Source organism: Amblyraja radiata, chromosome 13 (genome assembly GCF_010909765.2).
Source record: "Amblyraja radiata isolate CabotCenter1 chromosome 13, sAmbRad1.1.pri, whole genome shotgun sequence".
In the NCBI taxonomy this organism is placed as follows: Eukaryota; Metazoa; Chordata; class Chondrichthyes; order Rajiformes; family Rajidae; genus Amblyraja; species Amblyraja radiata.
Genome location: NC_045968.1, coordinates 54,421,202 through 54,443,814, shown reverse-complemented (window position 1 = coordinate 54,443,814; position 22,613 = coordinate 54,421,202). Strand labels below are relative to the sequence as shown.

General features: G+C 41.3%; 1 protein-coding gene and 1 long non-coding RNA gene across 3 annotated transcripts in view; both read left to right on the top strand.

Annotated features, from left to right (window-relative positions):
- Positions 1-22,613, top strand: part of LOC116979505 (serine-rich adhesin for platelets-like) — a 1,930,096-nt gene that overhangs the window by 309,012 nt on the left and 1,598,471 nt on the right. The window lies entirely within an intron of this gene.
- Positions 1,567-15,407, top strand: LOC116980031. Of its 2 annotated transcripts, none has more exons than XR_004413827.1 (3): positions 1,567-1,598; positions 5,037-5,222; positions 15,384-15,407. It is a non-coding gene; the product is annotated as an uncharacterized LOC116980031 (long non-coding RNA). The 2 variants fall into 2 exon arrangements; XR_004413826.1 differs by lacking the exon at positions 1,567-1,598 and adding an exon at positions 3,627-3,659.

Here is a 22,613-nt window from a genome sequence, read left to right as displayed (position 1 = left end):
TGAGTGAAAAAGGAAATAGGCAACTAATTTCACCTCAACTACCGTGCTGAGTATCTGTGTTTTAATGGAGCCTCAACAACATCTACCACCCTGATAACTATTTCTGTTTCAACATTTACAAAAGGTCCATCATCAACCTCAACATCACTCACGTCAGGGACATCGAGCACAGAAGTATCTACAACCACCGAGAGCTCCACTCCAACACAAACAAGTCAAACAACAGATATCAGCTCCACAACTTCTGAAATGAGTAAGTCTGTAAAGCTTTGTCCATTAGCAATGTGAATGGCCTCTCTCAATGTCACATAAACAAAGCAACAGAAATCTGGCGAGAATTTCTTCCAGTTGAATTATGGATTATGACTTCCGAACTCTTATACTCGATGACTCTGCCAATGACGGCTGGCATTTGGTAGGACTTCATATCATCCCATGAACTTGTCATAAGTTCATATTAATAAGTGATATGAGTATAATTACACCTTTTGGCCTATTGAATGTACTCCTCCATTCAATCTTGACTGATCTATATTTCCCTCTCAACTCTCGTGCTGCTACTTTCAGTAAGTTATGGACCCACTCTAATATCCCACTGTACATCATTGCTGTTAAATTACTTCTTTATGAAGTTATTTTTTATTCATTTGGCCTATCGAGTCTTCTTCGCCATTCATTCCTGGCTGAACTATATTTCCCTCCGAACTATCAACTCGTGATGCACCTTTTGGTAAGTTCTGGACTTGCACCCCAAGCTCCCTCTGTACATCAATTCTGTTAAGGGTCTGACATTAACTGTATATTATCCCCTTACAATCAACCACCCTCAGTGCAACAACTCGCACTTGTGAATCACTGCGAATCTCATGCATCTTAATGTTTTGGATCAGCTCACCATGAGGAACGTTATCAAATGGCTTACTGAGATCTATGTGGCCAACATCCATGCCCTACCCTCATCAACCATCTTTTTAATCACCTGACCAATAATTTCCTGCTGTTGCAAATATTTCTGTAACAACTATTCCCCATTCAATCATTCTTCTCACAACAGTTCATGCTGAAAATATGCCTGCTGACCATCACTTATTGCACTTTATCCTGAAATATGTACTGGCTTTTCATCTCTTCCAGTTTCAACACTTCACATTTCAACTACTCACTGTCCTTAATGTTGTTAGTGAAAAAGGAAATAAGCATCTAATTTCACCTCGCCTTCCGTGCTGAATATCTGTGTTTTAATGTAGCCTCAACATCGTCTACCACTCCGACAACTATTCCTGTTTCAACATTTACAACTGGTCTATCATCAACCTCAACATCATTCACTTCAGGGACAGTGAGCACAGAAGTATCTACAATCACCGAGAGCTCCACTCCAACACAAACAAGTGAAATGACTACTGACATCAGTTCCACAACTTCTGGAATTAGTAAGTCTGTGAAGCTTTGTTTGTTAACATTGTGCATGTTTTCTCTCAGTATCACCTGAACAAAGTAACAAAGATCAACTGGAGAGAACTTCTTGATCCAGTTTACACGTGTATTATGACTTCCTAACTATTATACTGATATCAGTTCCACAACTTCAGAAATTAGTAAGTCTCTAAAGCTTTATCTGTTAGCAACATGCATGGTCTCTCTCAGTATCACCTAAATAAAGTAGCACGGATCAAGTGGGGACAATTTCCTGTTGCCGTTTAATCAACCTCCCTCAGTGCAACAACTCACACTTGTGAATCACTGTGAATCTCATGCATCTTAATCTTTTGGATCAGCCCACCAGGAGGAACGTTATCAAATGGCTTACTGAAATCTATGTGGGCAACATCCATGCCCTACCCCGATCAATCATCTTTTTGATCTCCTCAAAAAACTTGATTCAGATTGTACGATGTGACCTGCAAAATAATTATAAGGATGGGCCAATATTTTCCTGCTGTTGCAAATATTCCTGTTACAACTATTCCATTTTCAATCATTCTTCTCGCAACAGCTCTTGCTGCAAATGTCCCTGCTGAACTTTTCTGATTGCGCTTTACCCTGACATATGTATGGTGTTTCATCTCCTCCTGTTTTAACATTTCATATTTCAACTATTCACTGTTCTCAAAGTTGTGAGTGAAAAAGGAAATATGCAACTAATTTCACCTCACCTTCCGTGCTGAGTATCTTATGTTTTAATGCAGCCTCAACAACATCTACCACTCCGACAACTATTCCTATTTCAACATTTACAACAGGTCCATCATCAACCTCAACATCAACATCACTCACTTCAGGGACATCGAGCACAGAAGTACCTACAACCACCGAGAGCTCCACTCCAACACAAACAAGTCAAACGACTACTGAAATCAGTTCCACAACTTCGGAAATCAGTAAGTACCTAAAGCTTTATCTGTTAGAAACGTGCATGGTCTCCCTCAGTGTCACCTCAATAAAGTAACATGGATCTAGTGGGGACAATTTCCTGTTGCAGTTTAAATATGAATTATGCGTCCCTAACTCTTATCCTCATTGACTCTGGTAATGAAGGCTAGCATATCAAATGAATTTGTTATCCCACTATGATGTTATTTTTTACTCATTTGGCCTATCGATTCTACTCCATCACGAGGAACGTTATCAAATGGCCTCTTGAAATATATGTGGACAACATCCATGCCCTACACTCATTAATCATCTTTTTGATCTCCTCGAAACCCTTGATCAAGATTGTTCAATGTGACCTGCAAAATAATAATAAGGAATGACCAATAATTTCCTGCTGTTGCAAATATTTAAGTTACAACTATTCCATTTTCAATCATTCTTCTCACAACAGCTCATGCTGCAAATATGCCTGTTGACCTTCAGTTATTTCACTTTATCCTGACACATGTACTGGCTTTTCATCTTCTCCAGTTTCAACAATTCACATTTCAACTATTCACTATCCTTAATGTAGTAAGTGAAAATGGAAATAAGCAACTAATTTCACATCACCTTCCGTGCTGAATACCTGTGTTTTAATGCAGCCTCAACAACATCTACCACTCCGACACCTATTCCTGTTTCAATATTTACAACTGGTTTATCATCAACCTCAACATCCCTCACTTCAGGGACATCGAGCACAGAAGTATCTACAACCACCGAGAGCTCCACTCCAACACAAAGAAGTGAAAGGACTACTGATATCAGTTCGACAACTTCTGGAATTAGTAAGTCTGCAAAGCTTTGTCTGTTAGCAATGTGCATGGTTTCTCTCAGTGTCACCTGAACAAAGTAACAAAGATCTACTGGGGAGATCTTCTTGATCCAGTTTAAATATGTATTATTACTTCCGAATTATTATACTCAACGCCTTTATCAATGAAGGCTGGCATATGGTAGGACTTCATATCACCCGTCCATAATGTTGTGAGTGAAAAAGGAAACAGGCAACTAATTTCACCTCAACTACCGTGCTGAGTATCTGTGTTTTAATGGAGCCTCAACAACATCTACCACCCTGATAACTATTCCTGTTTCAACATTTACAAAAGGTCCATCATCAACCTCAACATCACTCACGTCAGGGACATCGAGCACAGAAGTATCTACAACCATCGAGAGCTCCACTCCAACACAAACAAGTGAATCAACAGATATCAGCTCCACAACTTCTGAAATGAGTAAGTCTGTAAAGCTTTGTCCATTAGCAATGTGAATGGTCTCTCTCAATGTCACATAAATAAAGCAACAGAAATCTGGCGAGAATTTCTTCCAGTTGAATTATGGATTATGACTTCCGAACTCTTATACTCGATGACTCTGCCAATGACGGCTGGCATTTGGTAGGACTTCATATCATCCCATGAACTTGTCATAAGTTCATATTAATAAGTGATATGAGTAAAATTACACCTTTTGGCCTATTGAATCTACTCCTCCATTCAATCTTGACTGATCTATATTTCCCTCTCAACTCTCGTGCTGCTACTTTCAGTAAGTTATGGACCCACTCTAATATCCCACTGTACATCATTGCTGTTAAATGACTTCTTTATGAAGTTATTTTTTATTCATTTGGCCTATCGAGTCTTCTTCGCCATTCATTCCTGGCTGAACTATATTTCCCTCTGAACTATCAACTTGTGATGCACCTTTTGGTAAGTTCTGGACTTGCACCCCAAACTCTCTCTGTACATCAATTCTGTTAAGGGTCTGACATTAACTGTATATTATCCCCTTACAATCAACCACCCTCAGTGCAACAACTCGCACTTGTGAATCACTGCGAATCTCATGCATCTTAATGTTTTGGATCAGCTCACCATGAGGAACGTTATCAAATGGCTTACTGAGATCTATGTGGCCAACATCCATGCCCTACCCTCATCAACCATCTTTTTAATCACTTGACCAATAATTTCCTGCTGTTGCAAATATTTCTGTAACAACTATTCCCCATTCAATCATTCTTCTCACAACAGCTCATGCTGCAAATATGCCTGCTGACCTTCACTTATTGCACTTTATCCTGAAATATGTACTGGCTTTTCATCTCTTCCAGTTTCAACACTTCACATTTCAACTACTCACTGTCCTTAATGTTGTTAGTGAAAATGGTAAATAAAGTAACACAGATCTAGTGGGGACAATTTCCTGTTGCAGTTTAAATATGTATTATGCGTCCCTAACTTTTATTCTCAATGCCTCTGCTAGTGAAGGCTAGCCTATCAAATGACTTCTTTATCACGCTATGATGTTATTTTTATTCATTTGGCCTGTCGAGTCTACTCCGCCATTCATTCCTGGCTGAACTATATTTCCCTCTGAACTATCAACTTGTGATGCACATTTTCCTAAGTTCTGGACTTGCACCCCAAGCCCACCACGAGGAATGTTAACTAATGGCTTACTGAAATCTATGTGCTAGTTTTTCATCTCCTCCTGTTTCAACAATTCACATTTCAACTACCCACTGTCCTTAATGTTGTGAGTGAAAAAGGAAATAAGCAACTAATTTCACCTTGCCTTCCACGCTGATTATCTGTGTTTTAATGCAGCCTCAACAACATCTACCACTCCGACAACTATTCCTGTTTCAACATTTACAACTGGTCTATCATCAACCTCAACATCACTCACTTCAGGGACAGTGAGCACAGAAGTATCTACAACCACCGAGAGCTCCACTCCAACACAAACAAGTGAAACGACTACTGATATCAGTTCCACAACTTTGGAAATTAGTAAGTACCTAAAGCTTTATCTGTTAGAAACGTGCATGGTCTCTCTCAGTGTCACCTCAATAAAGTAACACGGATCTAGTGGGGACAATTTCCTGTTGCAGTTTAAATATGAATTATGCGTCCGTAACTCTTATCCTCATTGACTCTGGTAATGAAGGCTAGCATATCAAATGAATTCGTTATCACACTATGATGTTATTTTTTACTCATTTGGCCTATCGAATCTACTTCGCTATTCATTCCTGGCTGAACTATATTTCCCTTCGAACTGCCAACTTGTGATGCACCGTTTGGTAATTTCTGGACTTGCACCCCAAGCTCTCTCTGTACATCAATGCTGTTAAGGGTCGGTCATTAACTGTATATTATCCCCTTACAATCAACCTCCTTCAGTGCAACAACCCACACTTGTGAATCACTGTGAATCTCATGCATCTTAATCTTTTGGATCAGCCCACCATGAGGAACATTATCAAATGGCTTCCTGAAATATATGTGGACATCATCCATGCCCTACACTCATTAATCATCTTTTTGATCTCCTCAACACCCTTGATCAAGATTGTACAATGTGACCTGTAAAATAATAATAAGGATTGACCAATAATTTGCTGCTGTTGCAAATATTTATGTTACAACTATTCCATTTTCAATCATTCTTCTCACAACAGCTGATGCTGCAAATATGCCTGTTGACCTTCTGTGTATTATGTGTATTATGACTTCCTTACTATTATACTCAATGCCTCTACCAATGAAGGCTGAAATATGGTAGGACTTCATATCACCCCTTAAACTTGTCATAAGATCATGTTCATAAGTCATAGGATAGAAATTATGCCATTTAGCCTATTGAATGTACTCCTCCATTCAATCTTGGCTGATCTATATTTCCCTCTCAATTACCAACTTGTGATGATACTTTCAGTAAGTTATGGACCTTCTCTAAGATCCCTCAGTACATCATTGCAGTTAAGGTCTGCCATTAATTGTTCATTTTCCCCCAAATATTCAACCTCCCATGGTGAAACAACTCACACTGTCTCTGATTATAGTGCATCTGCCATCCCTCCGCGCATATCTGTAGCTGATTTAAATCCCGCTGTGTACTCTGACATCCTTCCGCACATTCCACTGCTCCAGCAATCTTGATAATATCTGTAATATTATTAACCAACCCGTCTGAAGGCTAGCATATCATAAGAGATATCGTTCCAACAGCTTGTTCATAAGTTCATAAGATCATGAGTCCCTTGAGCAAAATTAGGCCATTTGATCCATTGAGTCTACTCCACTCATTCATTCTTGGCTGATCTATGTTTCCCTCTGAACTGTCAAATATCTTGCAAATAACAGAGATCCCAACACAAATATCTGTGAAAATTCTCTGGTCACAGATCTCCAACCTGAATATTGTTCTTCTGGTATAGCCCTGTATCATTTCTCAGTAAACCAGTCCTTAATCCATATTACAAAATCTCTGTGAATCCCATGCATCATAATATTTTGTCCCAGCCGATGTGAGGGACTTTATGAAATGGTTACTATATTCTATGAAGACAGCATTCTCCGCGCTTCCCTCATGAATCACATTCGTTGGCACCGTCAACTTTTTAAAAAAAACTCGGAATGCCTAATAAAAAATCGTTTTGGAGGTTTAATCCTCAAATTTTAAATGATCCACAAGGTGGTATATATCTAAAACAACAGATGGACCTTTTTTTCGAGACCAATGACACCCCAGATATTTCACCCACTTTACCATGGGCATCTTTCAAAGCATTTATCAGAGGATCTATAATTTCATATCAAGCTTTTCAAAATAAAAAGAATAAGAATGAACAAAGGCAGTTAGAAGAACGAATTAGACAATTGGATTTAGATAACGCTAAAGAGCCAACTATAGATAAACATAATAAAATAATATTGAATATTGAAATTTAAATAAAATAAAATAATATCAGCAAAAGTTATAAGATTATTTCAAATCACAAAACAGGGACATTTTGAATTTGGTGATAAACTGCATACTTTTAGCACGTCAATTGAAAAAACGGGAAAAGGATCATACGATTTTAAAGATTTTACTTCGGAGTCACGTGAGTGACTACGTGAAGAACCCTGCCAGGACGCATGCGTGGCATATCGCTTTCACGCTTGCGAAATGACAGGCGGGGTGGAGCGTTCCCCCGCAGCGGTAAGTTTGAAACCGCGACCTGCAGGTAAGTGATTTACTCTGCGGTAGTGTTTGTTCCCGCGCTGTTTTTACACAGGGGGGGGTAAGCTGGACAAATTAGTGTCCACAAGTGCTGCGAGTGAAGCTGGCTGGGGTGGAACGCGAAGTTGCGGGAGCCAGCAGCAGCTGAAGGCACAACCCCGTAAGTGGGATCAGCTGTGCCGACGTTTGGTCCCGCGCCGGTCAGAACACCACGGCCGGGCGGGAGACTATTCAGAATGGGGCCATCGACTTTGACAAGTCGAAACGGCAGGTGACGGGGTGGAACGACGTTACCCCGTAGCGACAGTTTAAACCAGGTCCTGCAGGTAAGTAAAACTGCGGTCTTTATTCTCCCCATACTGTTTCACAGGTGGGGAAACATGGAGAGCTGTGCAAATAACGGCAGGCGGCACAGGAATCACCTGTAAGGGAACAGCTGTGCCCGACTTCGCTCCCGCATCGGCCAGATTAAACACCATGGCTGGGCGGGAGACCATACAGAACGGAGCCGTTGGCTTTGACAAATTAAAACGGCAGTAGGAGGGGTGGAAGACGTTCCCCCTTAATGGCAAGTTTTAAGCCTGGACCTGCAGGTATGTGATACTGCGGTCTTTATTGTTCCCATACTGTTCTACAGGTGGGTGGAAACATGCACAAGGCAAAGAAGTCGACCAGAGCTGGCGGGGGAAGACCGCGGAGTAGCGGACGCCAGCAGCGGCCGGCGGCACAGGAATCACCCGTAAGGGAACAGCTGTGCCCGTCTTCGCCCCCGCACTCCGCCCTTCGCCCCAGATTAAACACTGCATCTGGGCGGGAAGGCAAGAAGAAAACCAAAAGAGTCGAGGACTGATGAGTCCGACTTTGGGCGGCCAGCGACCGTGAGCGCTGGAGCCGGTTGGAGCGGCTTATGGAGCCAAGCTCCAACATGACAGGCTCCGGGAGATGGAGTCTAGTCACTGTGGGCACTATGTAAAACCCACAGCAGCACCTCTTGTAGGGCTGCACAATGCATCTCCCTCGTCAGAGGGGAGTACTGGGGGGGGGTCAATTCTGGGCTGACCCTGAAGAGGGGTTTTGACGAACAAAACTACAAGTGTGCAGGGGGTGCAGGAAGGCAAAATCTACTGGTCATGGTGTCCAAATACATACAGCCAGACCACGATGGACACCACTGCAAAAATACTTGGGACCAGGAAACTGCGCATCCGTGAATGTTCCAGTCGTGGAAATAGCATCTGGAAACATGTCGGAGCAGGACTTAGGAAAGTCCTGGGGCTCATAAAGGTGACAACATTAAGGATCTCCTACAGCCAAAGACAGCACCCTTATGCACCCACCAGCAGAACAAGAGAAGCTGGTGAAAGCTCAAAGGCCGGGCATACAGGACAGCCGTCTTTTAGACCATAGCCCAGACCGGCCTTTCTGGAAGATGCGCAAACCCCAACCCAAAAACAAACCCAGACACCGGCGCCTCAACCTCCACGAAGACCACACAGAAGAAGCAAACTTCCACTGGTAACAATGGAGGTAGGTGGGTCTGGTCCCTTACAAATTATAGGAAGAGTGGATAATACACACATTGGTGGGAGATTACACTCTTTTGGATACATGGTGTATATTAACTACAGACACTTATATCCTAAGCAGTATCCAGGGATATACCATTGAATTGTGCAAAAGGGGTAATGGGTAAACCCAACACGATTGGCTGGAATACATTGTACTATATATTCAGTACAAAATGGTAACTGGTAACTGCTAAAGGACTGATTTCCAAAGGCTACTCCATGGCTAGGATGCCTAAAAGATGCTTACTATTCAGTGCCTACACGGACTGATCACAAACGTTATTTTAAAAAATTCAACTGGATGATCATTATCATATGATCATACTAATTGTGGGCATAACTTTGGAGTTGGCATAACTAGCTGTAACAGCCACCATACATTTGGGTGAAAACTGGTGTTATCATCCATCCAGTTAAATTTAAACTAACGCCTACCAACATAATGGATTATTTGGGGTTCACTATTGACAGCTCACATGTCGGTGACTTTACCAAAGGACAAGGCTACAGTCTTAACTGAGGCCTGAAACAACCCCACTGACATCAGTGAACCGTCTATCAGATTGGTAGCAAGTATAATTGGCATATAATGTCTGCCTTTCCAGCCACACAATTTGGACCTTTGTATAACCAAAATTCTACAAAGGGCAAAATACAAACACTCAAAGTTAATACTGGTCATTTCGACAGACCAATAAGCCACCAATCAAAGCTTATGGAATTAAAATGGTAGAGGGATAACATTCGGCATTGTTCCAACCCTATCGTTATCAGCAAACCCTTAGTGGTGCTACAAACTGATGCCAGTGCGCTTGGTTGGGGTACTACCAATTTCCATCTCCATCTGTGGAGGTAGGTGAAAGGCACAGGAGGCATCATTATCACAGACACTGGGCATAAACTACCTGGAAATGTGGGGTGCGTTCTATGGCCTAAAGTCATACTGCTCTGGGATAAATCACCAGTATGTTAGACTACAGAGTGACAATCTGACTAATACAATTTGGTAACGGTGTATCCAGAGAAATATTGGAATATCAGCTACTTACCTACCAGGTAACCCAAAATTCAGTGACAGACATCAGGTCACGCAAATTCAATAAAATAAGACTTAATCACCAGTTACCAAACTGTGTTTCTTGGGAACCAGACCCTGGGACAGCAGGGACAGATGCTTTTCACTGCATTGAGGGGGCAATTGTTTATCTATGCATTCTCTCCTTTTCTGCATCATCAGTCGGGTATTACAAAAAATACAACAAGACTCAGCGTCTGTTAATTGGTAGTGCCGATTGACCTACTTAACCATGGTTCCCTGTGATACTCAACATGGGGTTTAACCATGGATCACCATCCTGAAACAACCAGATTATTGGTTCATCCCGTAACAGGGGAACCCATGCATGTCAAAGACAAACAAACCTATCAATTTGTAGAGTCTAAAGAAACCTCTACTGCAACTGGGACTGGCGGACCGAACATTGAACATTATCTCAGCGGGCCACAGACAGTCCACCAAAAACTATATCTGGTATAAAGATATAGTCACAGAAACAACATCACCTACAGTTTGATGAACATAACGTCTGTTCTCGAATTCCTGGCAGGCCTCCATTATGTTGAGGGGCTCAGTTACAGTGCCATTAACTGCGCCAGAAGTGCCCTATCAACATATCTATGATGAGGATCAGAGCGTCATTCTGTTGGGACTCACCCCTGGTAACCAAACGTATGAGGGGAATTTTTAATATCTATCCCCCAAGAACCAGTTACTCTCTAAATGGGATATGAGTATTGCCCTAACGTTGCTAAGGAATTGGTCTCCAGCAACAGCTCTGTCCCTGCAAAGATTGACGCACAAACCAGTCATGCTGATGGCTTTGGTCACGGCACTAAGGGTACAGTCGTACATAAGTTAAGGCTGGACTATATGACTTCAACAGGAATATAACGTTTCATATTACGAATTAGTCAAACAGAACAGACCGGGATCATCAGGCCTCAAAATAAAATTTAGCCTACATATATCGTCTCTGTATAATAAGACAATTATTGTTATATATGGAGAACACCAAAAACATCTGAGACTATGAGATTGCACTACTAATCAGCCACAAACAAACCCACAAAAAAGTGTCGGTTCAAACTATTCCAGATGGCTGAAACAGGTTTTAACAACAGCTGGGGTGGATACTAACATATTCAAATCTTATTCCACCAGGGCTGCAACTACATCGGCAGCTATGGAGTTGGATGTACCAATGAACCAAATCCTCGAGACAGCAGGATGGATCAGGGGAAAATGTTCCAATTATTCTACCACAAACCAGTAGTTAAACTGGAACTTTGCAGAGCCAATTTTAAGTTCTATAATATAATTTCACCCCATAAATAAGGGCTATAATTTGTTGTTAACAATTTATCATGGATTTCAATGTTGGATTCATGTCTAAACATGTTAACACAATTCCTCCCACAGTCAATTAAGGCAGATGTGATGCATGGACTCGTTTCCACGGCATGAAATCACAGAGCTTTGAAATCTTCACGTAGTCACTCACGTGACTCCGAAGTAAAATAGTAAGATTAAACGAGAACTTACCAGTTCGAAGTTTGATCGTTATTTTATGAGGAGTACGTTGAGGGAATACGTGCCCTCCGCTCCCACCCTTGATCATATACTTAACTGGTATTTTATCTCTAATCCTACTATGTTCAGTCATTACAGTTATCTGTGATTTCACACCGCTGCTTTGAAGAATGACACGCATGCGTCCTGGTGGGGTTCTTCACGAATTCCCTCAATGTACCCCTCATATAATAACGATCAAACTTCGAACTGGTAAGTTCTCGTTTAATCTTACTATTAAATCAGATAAAGGTGAATTGTTAACTACCTAATGATATTAATAAAAGATTTTATCAAATTTTATATACTTTAAAAACATCAGCAGACAGTACTAAAGTTACAGAGTTCTTGGAAAAATGTAATCTCCCGAAACTTAACCTGATTGAACAAGAGGAATTAGGAGCACAAATCTCAATTAAGGAAATAGAAGAAACAAAAAACTCAATAAAGAATGGAAAAACACCAGGACCAGATGGATTTAGTAATGAATTTTTATAAAAGTTTTTATGAGATAATTACACCACGTTTACTTAAAAAATGTGCACATATGTTTTTAAAGAACAAACATTACCAGAAACATTAGCGGAATCAACAATTACGCTTATACCTAAAAAAGATAAAGATATAGAAGAACCTGGTTCATATAGAGCCATTGCGCTGTTACAGATAAAAAAATACTAGCGTAAACATTAGCTAGAAGACTAAGTAAATATGTTAGTAAATTAATAAATGCGGATCAAACGGGGTTTATACCCAAGAGATATTCATGCAATAATCTGAGACGCCTGTTTAATATAATGCATTCATATAAAACTGAAGAACAAGACATCAATTATTTCATTGGATGCAGAAAAAGCATTTGATCAAGTGGTATGGGACTACCTTATTAAAGTATTGCAAAATTTTCAAATGGGAGAGAATTTTAGCTCATGGATAAAATTATTATATGATAGGCCCACTGCTAAAATATTAACTAACAATATATTGTCCCCGAAATTTCAATTATCAAGGGGCAATAGACAGGGATGTTCACTATCACCACTGCTATTTGCTCTTGTAATAGAACCTTTAGCTGAAATCTTTAGAACACATCCGAATATCCATGGTTATAATACAAAATACTCAAATAATAAAATATCATTGTACGCAGATGATGTACTACTATACATTACAAAATCCCAAATCAGTATGCCAAATATATTAAACCTAATAGAGGAATTTGGATCCTTTTCAGGATACAGAATAAATTGGAATAAAAGTGAAATTATGACAATAGAACACCGAGACTCAACACACCTGTTAAAATTACCTTTTAAAATTGCCACAGAAAAATTTAAATATTTGGGAATTGAAATTACTAGAAAATATAAAGCTTTATTTAATGCAAACTACATGCCCCTACTTAATAAATTAAACGCCCTGATTAAATTTTGGAAAACTCTTCCGCTGTCTTTAATATGCCGAATAAATGATATAAAAATGATCTTTCTACCACAAATTTTATATCTATTCCAATCAATACCAATATACTTGCCAAAAAAGTTTAAAAAAAAATTGGATTCAGGTATCACAAACTTTATATGGGACTATAAATCCCATAGAATTCAAAGAAGTCATCTGTGCAAACCTAAATCATTTGGTGGATTAACACTCCCTAATTTGTTGTATTGTTATTGGGCAGTAAATGTCAAAAATGTGATTCACCTGTTGGACAACTCTGCCCAGCAGGTGGATTGGATAATAATGGAGAGAGAAGATTGATCCCCTTTTAATATAGGAGCGATCCTTCTCTCACCAATAAAATTGAATAATACAAAGTACAATAAAAATCCAATTAATCATAGTACAATTAGAATTTGGAAACAAATAAAATTAACCTTAAAATTAAGAAACCTATCGCTTCTTTCTCCAATAGTTAATAATCCGTCGTTTAACCCAGCTATTATAGATAAATCATTTACATACTGGGAAAGAATAGGAATTAAAACATTTGGAGTGATGTATGAAAATGGACATTTTTTAACATTCCAACAACTACAACTTAAATACAATTTGAGAAATAATCAGTATTTTAAATATTTTCAAATCCGTGACTATTTGAAAAAATATACACAAGAATATCATAATCTGTCCACAGACCCATTAGATGAAGCAATGAATATAAAGGCGGAATCAACTAATTTAATATCATACTTGTATAATACCATCCTAAATATAGAAATACCATCATCCGATAGAATTCGAAGAGATTGGGAACAAGCACTGGCTATAAACATTTCGAAAGAAAGGTGGGATAAACACTTGCTATATGTGCACAAATGCTCGATCAATGTAAGACATATTCTAATCCAGTGTAAAACTTTACATGGACTATATTACTCAAAAACTCAAATAAGTAAACTTTTTCGAAATGTCTCCCCCATCTGTGATAAATGTCTATCTCAAGAAGCAACTATAGCACACTCCTTTGTTTTTTGTATGAAAATCCCAAAGTTTTGGAATGAAATCTTTGAAATCTTCACAAAATATTTAAAATAAAACTGAAACCGAATGCAGAATTAATTATTTTTGGAACGATGGAAGCCAGCTTTGAGCTGACTTCGTTCCAAAAGAGCTTTCTTAATTACGGCTCAATAACGGCAAAAAAAACGTATACTTAAATTTTGGAAAAACGCTCCCACACCAACGATAAAAATGTGGATTTCAAATATGTCCAAAATGTTACACCTGGAAGACATGAGATTCCTCCTAGCAGGCAAAGCAGACCATTTCCAAAAGATTTGGTCTCCACTTATCAACTTATTACAAATATAGGGTACAACAAAACTTTGAAAATAAATGGTTTCTGGACCAGGTGAGGGGTGTATAAAGTTACGAAGCAGGTATATCCCTTTATATCTTATCTTATTTTACTTTCATATATCTTTTGTTCTCTATTTTTCTCCATTTCTCTTTTTTTTTCTCTTTGATTTTCCTTTTATCTCCTCTTCAGGTTTTACGTTCCTACGGGTCTCTCTTGATCACTTTCTCACGCACTTACTATCCTATCTAACTTTCTCTACTTTCCTTCTTTCTAAGGTTTAAAATAAGAAGTGGTACAGGAAATGTATTATGTTATTTTTGGCTTATATCGTTGTAATGTACGTTACTTCTAATAAATAAAATATTTTAAAAATCAACAAAAAAAACAAATTGCTGTGGAAATCCTCTGGTCACAGATCTCCAGCCTGAATATCGTTCTTCCGGCGCAGCCCTGTATCATTTCTCAGTAAACCAGCCTTAATCCATATGACAAAATCTCTGTGAATCACATGCATCATAATATTTTGTCCCATCTTATCGTGTGGGACTTTATGAAACGGTTACTATAATCTATGTAGACAGCATTCTCCACATTCCCTCATCAATCACATTTGTGGGCTCCTCAAAAATCTTGATCAAGATAGTAAGATGTGACCTGCCACATAATAATAATGATTGGCCAATCTTTTCGTCCTGTTGCAAATATTCCTGTTACAACTATAATTTTCTCAGTCATTCTATTCACAACAGCTCATGCTGCAAATATGCCTGTTGAACTTCACTTATTGCACTTTATCATGACAAATGTACTGGCTTTTTAATCTTCTCCTGTTTCAACAATTCACATTTGAACTACTCTCTGTCCTTAATGTTGTGCGTGAAAAAGGAAATAAGCCACTAATTTCACCTCACCTTCCGTGCTGAGTAACTGTGTTTTATTGCAGCCTCAACAACATCTACCACTCCGATGCCTCTGCTAATGAAGGCCAGCATATCAAATGACTTCTTTATCACATTATGATGTTATTTTTTTCCTCATTTGGCCTATCGAGTCTACTCCGCCATTCACTCCTGGCTGAACTATATCTCCCTTCGAACTGTCAATTTGTGATGCACCTTTTGTGAGTTCTTGACTTGCACCCCTAGCTCCCTCTGTACATCAATGCTGTTAAGGGTCGGCCATTAACTGTATATTATTCCCTTACAATCAACCTTCCTCAGTGCAACAACTCACACTTGTGAATCACTGTGAATCTCATGCATCTTAATTTTTTGGATCAGCCCACAACGAGGAACGTTATCAAATGGCTTACTGAAATCTATGTGGACAACATCCATGCCCTACCCTGATCAATCATCTTTTTGATCTCCTCAAAAGACTTGATTCAGATTGTACGAAATGACCTGCAAAATAATAAGGATTGGCCAATATTTTCCTGCTGTTGCAAATATTCCTGTTACAACTATTCCATTTTACTTCGGAGTCACGTGAGTGATTCCGTGAAGAAGCCCGCCAGTCCGCATGCGCATCATTACGTCTGACGCAATGCGCAACGATTGGCTGGCAGGCGCATTGCTCCTCCAGCGGTAGGTTTAAAAACCCTCAGGTAAGTGTTTAAAACTTAGTCGGAGGTCGTTTTCTTGGGTTGGTAATTCTTGTTACAGGAGCAAGTTCGAGTCGATGGAGAAAGCGTCTAAGGTGAAGTCTAGGCGAACCGCCAGGAGAGCAGCTATGGAAAATCATGGGAGCACGGGTAGCGGGCGGCTGTCTATCTTACCTTCAGATTCGCTGGCGGCACGGCCAGTGACTTCAGACTTGGTGCCTCTTGAGAGCACCGTGGTTGCACCATTGGGGCAGAAAGCCACAAAGAAGCCTGCAAGGCCTGTTGACTCGGATGAGTCAGGCCAGGAGGGTTCCCCTCCCACAAAGGACAGCATCTTTGGACGTTTGTCCAGGATGGAGCTCCTGATGGAGAGGATGCTCCACCATGATACGCTCCAACAGGAGGAGTGGTATCAGCGTGGGTCTCCTCGGGGGCCCGCGCCAGCGGCACCTGTGTCAGGGCTGCTTAATGTCTCCCTCTCGGAGGAGGAGAGCATTTGGGGTCAGTTTTGTTCTGACTCCGAGTCCATGGGTATTGCCCCGGAGCATACCCCAAAGCATGAAGGGCGTGAGCCAGAGGTACCAGTCATGGCATCAAGATTTGCAAGCCCGGCCGAAACAGGGGAACCGTTGGGTGAAGAATTGGCCGCGACTATAAATTACCTGGCCTCACATCAGCTCCAAGAGCACACTATGGAGGAAACGTCCAAAAAATATGACACTCCTGCTAACTGCGTCTTGCTCAAAGTGCCGACTGTTAACCATGCCATCTGGGGTCACATGGGCGTAGGTATCAGAACTCAGGAGATGAGGCTCCAGAAGATACTGAAGCTGCTCACCGCGGGCATCACAGCTTTCGCTAGGTTGGTGGATGGAGGGCTCCTGTCTGATGTACAGCAGGATGCCCTGGCCCTAATGTGCAATGCACATTTTGAAATAAATTGTCAGAGAAAGAGTGCCATCCGTCCTACTATCAACCCCAAGTCCGCGGCTCTGTGCAAACCCAGCAATATTCAACCACCGAATCTGTTGTTCGGTGAAGACCTCTCAAAAAGAGTCAAGGAGCTGGACGACGAGGCAAGAACAGTCGGACTCATAAGAGTCCCGGGGATGAGCAAAACTTCGCTTCGGCGTCAGCACCCCTACAAACGGTTTGCTGAAACTGGTTCAGGCCAAGGTCCAAGCCGGCCGTTCACAAGCATGTGCAGTTGGCGCACTCCAACAGTGGCACGGGCGGACATGTCCTTACCCCCCAAAACTCGGGAGAAGAAATATCCACCGGTAACCATGGAGGAAGGCGAGTCTGATTCTTTTTGGGACATATTATGTGTGGAGCAGTTACAAGTTGGGGGGAGATTACATTTGTTTTTGAATTAATGGTATTGGATAACATCAGATTTGTTTATACTGCACAGTATACAAGGGTTCCGAATTGAATTCCTTCCCAATTTGCGTCCACCCGCACAGCATACATCTAGCTGGACATTGTTTTTTTCACATCAAAAGAATTTGGATGTACAAGCTGAGATTGAAAAGTTATACAAAAAAGGGGTAATTGAGAAGTCGTTTCATCAATCTCACCAATTCGTATCTAATATTTTTCCGAGGCGAAAGAAGGATGTCGGATGTCGAATCATCCTTGATTTGACTAGCCTTAAACCCTTTGTGCAGTATAAACATTTCAAAATGGAAACTTTTGTTACTGCCAAACAACTGATTTCCAGAGGATGTTATATGGCATGTATAGATCTTAAAGATGCATATTATTTAGTATCCATTCATAGTGATCATCGGAGATATTTGAAGTTTAGCTGGATGAGGCAATTATGGCAATTTAAAGCATTGCCTAATGACTTAACCTCGGCCCCTAGATTATTAACAGCCCCCTGTTAAAACCAGTGTTGGGGCTACTCCCGGCTCAGAATCATATTGTAATGGCTTATTTGGATGATATTTTAATCATTGGGAAGACTCGGGAAGCAGCTGAATTATCTGTTTCAGCTGCTAAACTCATGTTTGAGAGATTAGGGTTTCTCATCCATCCAGTTAAATCCAAATTGATGCCAATTAGAGTTATTGATTATTTGGACTTCAACCATTAACTCAACTCACCTGTCTGTAACTCTGCCCAGGGGCAAGAGATTATAATTAATTAAAGGCTGTAATGAGCTCGTGGTAGAGCAGCAACCTTCAATTCGACATGTGGCTAGCATAATCGGAAATTAGTGGCTACTTTTCCAGCTGCACAGTTTGGACCCCTGCATTATCAAAATTTACAACATGCAAAGGAGCAGGCACTCAAAATACATGCAGGTCACTTCGATTGGCCCATGCAGTTACCAGTTGAAGCCATTGCTAAATTACAGTGGTGGATAGCGAACATTTGGCGTTGCTCCAGTAAAATTCTGATTGAGAATCCTTCAGTTGTTTTACAGCCTGATATTAGTGCTCTAGGATGGGGTGCTACTCATACCATCTCTAGCTGCGGCGGCAGATGGAATATGCATGGCATTTATTCTTCAATCATATGGTATTAATTATTTAGAACTGTTGGGAGCATTCTATGGCCTTAAGGCTTATTGTACTAGTATGCATCACTTGCATGTTCAGCTTCAGATTGACAACACTACGGCAGTGGCATATGTTAATCACATGGGTGGAATCAAGTCGGAATCTTGTGATGAATTGGCTAACCTTATTTGGCACTGGTGTATTACAAGAAACATTTGGGTTTCAGCTATCTACTTACCAGGTAGATTCAACATGGTGGCGGACAGCAGGTCACGAAAATTCAATGACAACACAGAATGGATGTTGAATCATGAAGTATTTAATGATATTGTCGTTCGGTATGGTGTACCAGATATCGATTTGTTTGCATCCAGATTCAATCACCAGTTACCAAAATATGTTTCATGGGAACCAGACCCAGGGACAGTGGCGGTAGATGCATTCTCGCTACACTTCGGTGGAATATATTTATATGCATTTCCCCCGTTTTGCCTCATCAGTCAGTGCTTGCTCAAGATCAAGCAGGACTCTGCCTCAGGCGTTTTGGCAGTACCCGACTGGCCTACACAGCCATGGTTCCCACACGTTTTGGGAATAAAAACACAGCCTCTTATAACAGTTCCTAAACGCAGTAACCTACTGGTGCACCCTGTGACTGGGGAGAAACATCCACTACATGACCGTATTGATCTATTGATTTGCAGATTCTGAGGAGGCCATACCTGGGGTTTGGGCTATCCGATCGTACTGTGGATGTGATCAGTGCGGCCTGGAAGGATAGTACCAAAAAACAGTACATCTCTCATGTCAAGAAATGGGAGATGTTCTGCTTACGTGGGAACATATCATATGAAACGGCACGCATCCTAGATGTGCTAGAATTTCTTTAATTGCTATATTTTGATGAGGAGTTAAGCTACAGTGCCATCAATAGAGCCAGGAGTGCGTTATCATCGTACTTATGGCTGGGGTCGGAACATCACTCTATTGGATCTCACCCTTTAATATCCCGGTTCATGAAGGGTATTTTTAACTCTAATCCCCCCAGGCCCAGGTACTCGGAAATCTGGGATGTGAGCATGGTTCTCATGCTGCTTCGCCAGTGGGCTCCAGCCACATCCCTGTCCTTGCCCAAACTCACTCTCAAGGTGGTTGTGCTCATGGCACTGGTTTCAGCGCAACGGGTCCAGGCGTTGCAGAAGCTGCGACTGGACAGGATGGTGTCATCTGTAAATAACATAACATTTTACATTTATGATTTAATTAAGCACAGCAGACCAGGGGTGTCAGGGTTCAAGCTTATTTTTATGGCATACCCCAAGGATTTGCGGCTGTGTGTAGCTATGCACTTACAGCAATATATCAATGTCACCAAGAGCCTCAGAGGCTCCGAGTTAGCGTTATTCATCAGTCACAAAAAGCCGCATAAGAAAGTGTTGGTACAGCCCATTTCAAGATGGCTGAAACAGGTTCTGGTTTGTGTGGGTATAGACACTGACATTTTTAAATCTCACTCCACCAGGGCGGCATCAACGTCAGCAGCGAGGGCACTGGACGTCCCTCTCGACCATATCCTTGCGGCCGAAGGATGGTCAAATGAACTGACTTTTCAAAGGTTCTATAACAAACCTCTACCAGACCGGGGGTATTTGCCCATTCCATTTTAGGTTCTGTTTCATAGCTTCCCCCTGGGAGAGAGGGGTCGCTATTCTTTTGTTAATTAAAGCATCAACATGTTTAAATCTATTCCATGTTTCAATGCATTGTTTACTCATCCTGGGTCAACTGATGCAGTGTGTGACACCTGGATTCGTATCAACAGCATGAAATCACAGAGCTTTGAAATCTTCACGGAATCACTCAAGTGACTCCGAAGTAAAATAGTAAGATTAAACGAGAACTTACCAGTTTGAAGATTGATCTTTATTTTATGAGGAGTTACGATGAGCGATTACGTGCCCACCACTCCCAACCCTCATATTATAAAGGTCATCTGGTAGTTCTAGTTCTCTAATCTTGCTATGTTACTTCAATTACTGTTGTCTGTGATTTCACACCGCTGCTTTGAAGATTGAAGCGCATGCGGACTGGCGGGCTTCTTCATGTAATCGCTCATCGTAACTCCTCATGAAATAAAGATCAAACTTCAAACTGGTAAGTTCTCGTTTAATCTTACTATTTCAATCATTCTTCTCACAACAGCTCTTGCTGCAAATATCCCTGATGAACTTTTCTGATTGCGTTTTACCCTGACATATGTATGGTGTTCCATCTCCTCCTGTTTTAACATTTCATATTCCAACTATTCACTGTTCTCAAAGTTGTGAGTGAAAAAGGATATACGCAACTAATTTCACCTCACCTTCCGTGCTGAGTATCTTGTGTTTTAATGCAGCCTCAACAACATCTACCACTCCAACAACTATTCCTATTTCAACATTTACAACAGGTCCACCATCAACCTCAACATCATTCACTTCAGGGACATCAAGCACAGAAGTATCTACAAACACCGAGAGCTCCATTCCAACACAAACAAGTGAAACGACTACTGATATCGGTTCCACAACTTCAGAAATTAGTAAGTCTCTAAAGCTTTGTCTGTTTGCAACGTACATGGTCTCTCTCAGTGTCACCTAAATAAAGTAATACAGATCAAGTGGGGACAATTTCCTGTTGCAGTTTAAATATGTACTATGCATCCCTAACTCTTATTCTCAATGCCTCTGCTAGTGAAGGCTAGCCTATCAAATGACTTCTTTATCATGCTATGATGTTATTTTTATTCATTTGACCTGTCGAGTCTACTCCGCCATTCATTCCTGGCTGAACTATATTTCCCTCCGAACTATCAACTTGTGATGCACCTTTTGGTAAGTTCTGGACTTGCACCCCAAGCTCACCATGAGGAATGTTAACAAATAGCTTACTGAAATCTACGTGCTGGTTTTTCATCTCCTCCTGTTTCAACAATTCACATTTCAACTACCCACAGTCCTTAATGTTGAGAGTGAAAAAGGAAATAAGCAACTAATTTCACCTTACCTTCCACGCTTATTATCTGTGTTTTAATGCAGCCTCAACAACATCTACCACTCCGACAACTATTACTGTTTCAACATTAACAACTGGTCTATCAATATTGATACAAATACATCGATAGATGCTCCTGAACACATCATCAGTGATGTAACCTGGGGTCATTGGGTGTTTCGGGTCTTTCAACATCAGACGCCCTCACCCAGGCGAGCCAGCCGTGGTTGATCAGACCACGACTTGTGTTCAGGTGGCATTCGCTCCTCCCCATGGACCTCCTCTCCTGATCCAGAGCTATCTCGAGGCCTTCTCCGCTGCCTCTGTGGTGTTCTTGATGGCCCTTCTCCTTGCCACTCCGTTGATGCCTAGTGCACTCAAGGCTTTGTAGAGCGATTACCCTGCAAAACCTCTGCAGCCAACCTCGATGGGCATACACCTTGCCTTCCAGCCCTGCTTGCAGCAGTCTATGACCAGTTCTTCATATTTGGCCATCTTCCTCTCGTGGGCCTCCTCCAGACGGTCCTCCCACGGCACTGTCAGTTCCAACAAGATGATGTTTTTGGTCGCCTCTGAGACCAGGAGGATATCTGGCCTCAGGGTGGTCGTGGCAATGTGCTGTGGGAACTTCAGCTGTTTCACCGGGTCTACGGAAAGTTGCCAGTCCTGCGCAGTTGCCAGGATTCCTGATGGATTCCTGGCTGCTGTGGTTCATGGCAGCTGCACTCCGGCCTTCACGAAGGTGATCATCTGGGTGGTCGAGGCCTTGTCCGCTGCCTCTGTGGTGTTCTTGATGGCCCTTCTCCTTGCCACTCCGTTGATGCCCAGTGCACTCAAGGCTTTGTAGAGCGATTGCCCTGCAAAACCTCTGCAGCCATGCTGATGGCTTCTGCAATGGGTTTAAGAACCTGGTCGTGACGCCATGTGTACCGGCCCTGCCCAAGAGCCTTTGGGCAACAGCTCAGGATGTGTTCCAACGTCCCCTTGCCTGAGCATTGCGGGCAATCTGGAGATTCCGCTTTGCCCC